General features: G+C 32.3%; 1 long non-coding RNA gene across 1 annotated transcript; it reads left to right on the top strand.

Moving 5' to 3' along the window:
* Positions 1 to 787: 787 nt before the first annotated feature.
* LOC133804669 (uncharacterized) lies at positions 788 to 3,436 on the top strand. The gene is made up of 2 exons (XR_009878571.1): positions 788 to 1,188; positions 3,171 to 3,436. It is a non-coding gene; the product is annotated as an uncharacterized LOC133804669 (long non-coding RNA).
* The last annotated feature ends 2,452 nt before the right edge of the window (positions 3,437 to 5,888 follow it).

Here is a 5,888-nt window from a genome sequence, read left to right as displayed (position 1 = left end):
ATTGACCCCAACGCTGACAGTTAATAAAAGTTCAATGCCGACAGTCATAAAATATCGCCAAAATTCAAATAAAAAATCTAAAACTATAATAAATGAATAGTATAATTTTAAAAATAAACTAAATTATGTAAATTTATATATTTATAAAAATAATGTATTTATTAAAAACTTTAAAACTAGATTTTTTTTGTTTCTAAATTTTTCATATTATTAACTTTTGTATTTATAATATTTTTTATATCAAAACTTAAAATTTATTATTCTTTAACATATTTATAAAATTAAATATATTATTCTTTAACATATTTATAAACTTTGTATTAGTTAAAGAAGAGTTGTTTTATTAATTGGAAAAATATTGTAAAAAAATTAATGAATAGTATAATTTTAAAAATAAACTAAATTATGTAAATATATATTTATAAAAATTATGTATTTATTAAAAAAATTTAAAACTAGATTTATTTTTATTTCTAAATTTTTAATATTATTAATTTTTTTATTTATAAAATTTTTTATATTAAAATTTAAATTAGTTATGATATAAAGAATGATATACTTAATTTTAATTTAATTATATTATTCTTTATTATATTGATAAAATTAGTATTAATTGAAAACGAGTTATTCTATTGATTGGTTAAATATTGTAAAATAAATTACAAAAATTTATAAATTTATTAGTTGTAATTTTTTTTAATTTATATTTTATAAATTAAAAATAGAAAAATTAAGGATTAAAAAGAATTGCCCAAATCAAAAAGGGCCTAAGCCCATCATATTGGGATAACCCTATTTTTCCCTCTCAAACCCTCACCTCACGGCTCCTCTTTCGCTCAGCCGCACACACTCTCTCACTTTCTCGCTATCTCTCTCGACAACACCTGAGAAGCTTGGGATAAAAACAATTTGGGGATTCGAATTGGGGCTCTGGGGTTCATTTCTCATCAGCCACAAAATTGAAGAAGAGGAAAAGTAAGGAGAGAGAGGCATGCAGCTGATGTGCTCCTTTCGACAGCACAGCGGGGTTGGGCGGGCTCCTATTCTCAGCCATCTCTCTTTCTCGTTGGGGTTCAACGGAGTGAGGCTTGGCATATATGGCTGAGCTCATCTTCCTAGTGAGGCTCAATGAAGGGTGATGCACGAACGACTTTCGTTGGGGTTCAGAGAAACAAGGCTCGACACTTGGTTGGTTTTCTTTTAATCTTTGAAATTATATCATCTTGTTCTAAATCCTAAATATGCTTCTCTGATATTGATTATTGTTTGAGGCTTTTTTTGTGAAATGGGTAGTTTAGGATTTGAAATGATACTTTTGTAATGTTGTTTAGAGTTATGCAACTATTTCACTCGTATGATTGAATGACAAGCTCTTCAATATTCTTGCATGCCACCAGTTTGATGAATTTCCTAACTTAGTAATCATAACTTTCATCCTTATAATCATTAAAAAAGATTCTAAAATCTATGAGGTTTGCTTGGAGTTATTGTTGGATTCACGATTCTATTCAAAAGAGTCTATATTATGTGACTAAATTATAGTCCATCACCATCTCATATTTATGGTATTAAGCTTTGAGCTATTGTATAATTAGTTTAGAAGAGAAACCATTTCTATATGATTTTAACATGCCCTTGGAGTGCCATTGTTATATTTGTGCAAAACAATTCTGTTTTCTATTCAGTACAACTTGTCATATGATGTTGTTTGTGTATATATTATAATAAGCATCATGATGCAATTGATCCCCATCAAATACAACTAAACTCATTGCACAAATCTGAGTTTCTTAAAGCACTTACATAAATAGGTAACTGGTTTTTTTTCTTTTTATTCATTTATAAATTAAGATTGTCTCTCTCTAGTGTTTTTTTATTACTGTTAATCATTGTCTTTGGTTTCATTATTTTAATATATTTATATAAATATGTGTGTGAATGTTTCTATATTGCTGTGTTGGTATAGTGGTATCCGAGTTGTGCCTTATTTTTGGGTGAAGTTTATGGGAATTTGACAGTTGCAAACTTCAAGTTTTGATATCCTTCATTTATTGGAATGATATGTGTATATATATTTTGAAGTGACTAGATATTTAACTCTAGTATATAACTGATTTATTATTTATACACAAAAATATGATGCTTATTATGTATGTATAATGATAATAGAGTAATTTTTTTGGTTAGTTTTTTGGTATTACACATTTATGTATAACATAAGGATTGTGTAAACCGAAAGGCTCTATTCATTTTACCTCTGCCTCTTTCGTTGACTACTTTTGCTAACTAGTTTTGAGCTGGTTGTAATGATAAGTATCTTTTATTTAGGAGTACTTTCAAATTTATGTCAAGCAATAGGTCATCTCAACAACAGTAGAAATGACCTGGTTTTTTCATGGTAATTTAGGGGTATTATAATACTAGACAAAAGAGGAGACCTATTTTCTATTTCTTAGTATTTATGATTTTTTTTTTGCAAATATGATGAAGAAATTGAAATCATTATCTATTTCCTATTTGTTTCTTTGAATTTTGGTGGTGTTTATTAGATGATGCTATATATTAAAAATAAAATAATGTTGATGAGAATGAATGAGTAGATTATTTATGAATAATCATATTAGTAGGTCTATAGAATTGGTTTCCATGTTGGTTTCCATGTTTAAGAGTTTTTCACATTTTTAAGAGTTTTTAACTATGCTTTAAATCTATAGAATTGGTTTCCATGTTGATTTAGGTCTTGTTAGTTGTCTATTTATCTGTAATATAATTTATTAAATTGTTGATGAAATAACAAATTGTTCTCATTGTCTCTATGTAATTTGATAAACTAACTAGCTAAGACTAACTACTTAAGCCATGAGAAAGTGTCGATATTCTTAGCACTAAATGCTTATAATTTAAGACTCAATTTTGAATAGCTTAACATTGTCTGATCCTTTTTGTTTTTGTTTAGTATTGCTAATTTATTTTATTTTTCAATAGAAATATAGAAATTTTGGTCTTTTATGTTTGAGGCTATCCAGTTTGATAAGAAAAATACAACTTGTATATAAATCATTTTTGTGACTGAAAACCACAGTCATCCTTTTTATTTATTCTGTAACCTCAACTTCTCTATTTTTTTTTAGTTTTGGTTTGACTTTAATGGTGTTTATTCGGTATTGTAGGCTAAAACTCTACTTGGATATTTAAGAGAACCAAAACAATTATATAAGAGAACCAAGGCAACAAGAAATTCTTCTTCAAGTTGTTGGGTATTATTTTCTTTCTTGCTTGTAAGAATTATGTACAATGAGGTTTTTATTTATGTATATAGTTTTGTTGTGTTCTAACATTGTATGTAATAGATAGATTAATTTCAATTGTAAAAGTTAGGTTTTTTTTAAAAAAAGAAAGACAATTAAATTGTTAATATAATTAGTTCCTTGTAAAATTTTTGTTATTATAATCTATAAGTTTTTAGATTTGTATACAAATGTTTCATTTAAATCATAATTTTTAATTTAAAATAAATATAAATTAATTTTTTTAAAATTAAAAGTATAACTTTTAAGGGCACGCATTGCACGTCCTAAAAAAAATTCGTTGACATTTCCAGCAACGGCGACACCTAATAACTGTTGATGTAACCAACAACAACGACACCTAATAACTGTCAGTGTAGCCAGCAACGGCGACACTTAACAATAGTGACACTTAATAACTGTCTGCGTAGCTACCTTTACGTCGGCATAGGCAAATAAGACAGTTAGTCGACTGTCGTCATTGCTCAATAGCGACAGTTAAAAACTATCATGAAGTCCCATTTTTGTAGTAGTGCTGGGACCTCGAATTCTACTAAACCGGGTAGTAGAATTCATCCCGAGTGCCTAGGTTTGAATCCTTGAGCCACCTGAGCCTTAAACCTTATTTCCCTTAATTCCCCATTTATTGTCGTGACTTGCCCCTAGGGGCTGCGTCCCACCCCTTAGATAAAGGCCCAGTCCTCCCTGAAAGAGGACTTGGGCTGCGACTTGCACCTCTCCGAGTCGCGGAGCGCCTGGCAAACAAAGGCTCACAGCCTCCAAAATTCACACAGGCCACGACCTGAGCCCATAAACCCAGAAAACCCAACTTCTTTTTAGCGTTTCTCCACGAGCCTAACTTCAAATTTCCATTTCAAACTAGCAGCCAACTAAAATTCAAGCTCATAATTCCCATCCTTATTTCTCAGTAATCACTACTAACCTATAACCATTTTCTTACACCATTTCATACTCAAAACCAGCTAACAAATTAAAACTCACGCAAACTCTACCCTTTAACATAGTTTCAATAGAATTCAGTCATGATCAGTATAAATTCCTTGCCTCAGCTTGCAGCTTAGTTCCTCAGCATACACTTAGTTGATCCTAGCTTAATTTCCTCTGGTTTCCCACTCTAGTTCCAGCTTAACTCCTTGAATTTTCCTTCTTCTAGCTTTAAGTTCTCCTTAGGCTTCTAGAGAGAGAAAACATGAGACGATGGGAGTGAGAAAGAATTGAGAGTTCTCAGCACTTGGGGTGGTTTCTGGCTAAGTCTAGAGTATTCCCCACTGAGTTAATCAAAAACTCAAAATGACCAAACTACCCCCCTTGGATTACTTAGTCCTTTAATTTGTTCTAGGGGTAAAATGGTCTTTTCCCCAGTTCCCACTAATTGCTCAAGTGTTCCTAACATTTACCAATTAATCCCGTCGTGTCCAATTAATTACCAAATACTTATTCATTCCTTATCAAATCCCAAAATATTCTCTAAATTCCCAAAATACTCCCAGGCTACCCTAGAGCCAGTTATTTAAACCCCGCTGTGACTAATTTGCTAATCCACTCACTAGGACCGTCTTGAGCCATACACTGCAAATATATCCACATAATAATGTGGTCTCAACCATATATCACAAATAATCACATTTATCCCCTTAACGGCAAAAATTACAAATATCCCTTTATAAGCTATAAAAGGCCCATATGCGTATCTAATACTCATAAACATGCATATAATGTACTCACATAATCATATTAATCATGCATGCCACGTAGTCACGCATTTAACCAATTAAACACATATAAACAAATTATGCATTCTTGGCACGCTAATCAAGGCACTAAGCCCTATTAGCAATTTTGGGTTGTTACAGTTGTCCTCTCCTACTGAGAATTCCATCCTCGAAATTTACCTGAATAACTCGGGATACTGATCCTGCATAGCTGACTCAAGCTCCCAGGTCACTTCCTCGACCTTGTTATTCCTCCATAACACTTTGACTCCAGGGATCATCTTGTTCAGTAGAACTTTGTCTTTCCTGTCTAGGACCTGAACCGGTCGCTCCTCATATGAAAAATATGTCTGCAATTCCAAATCGTCATACCTCAACACATGAGTCGTATCTGAGATGTGGAATACGTCATGAACCCCTGATAGAGATGGTGGTAGTGCCAATCTATAGGCCACTTGCCCAATCCTCTCCAAGATCTCAAAAGGTCCAATGAATCTAGGGCTCAGCTTGCTTTTTTCCTCAAACCTCCTCACCCCTCGCAGTGATGACACTCACAAAAACACATGGTCCCCTACCTGGAACTCCACGTCCCTACACTTAGGATCAGCGTAGATTTTCTGTCTACTCTGCGAAGCGAGTATTCGAGGTCGGATCTTTTCGATAGCTTCATTAGTCTTCTGAACCATCTCCGATCCCAAATACTTCCTCTCATCCATCTCATCCCAATGAATGAGCGATCTTCATATCCTTCCATATAACATCTCGTATGGAGCCACTCTAATCGTTGATTGATAGCTGTTGTTGTATGAAAATTCAATCAATGGAAGGTACTTACTCCAAGACCCTTCAAAGTCTAATACAAATGCTC

This window comes from Humulus lupulus, chromosome X (genome assembly GCF_963169125.1).
Source record: "Humulus lupulus chromosome X, drHumLupu1.1, whole genome shotgun sequence".
NCBI classification, from domain to species: domain Eukaryota; kingdom Viridiplantae; phylum Streptophyta; class Magnoliopsida; order Rosales; family Cannabaceae; genus Humulus; species Humulus lupulus.
Note: the sequence above shows the minus strand (reverse complement) of the source record. Positions and strands in the feature narration are given on the sequence as shown.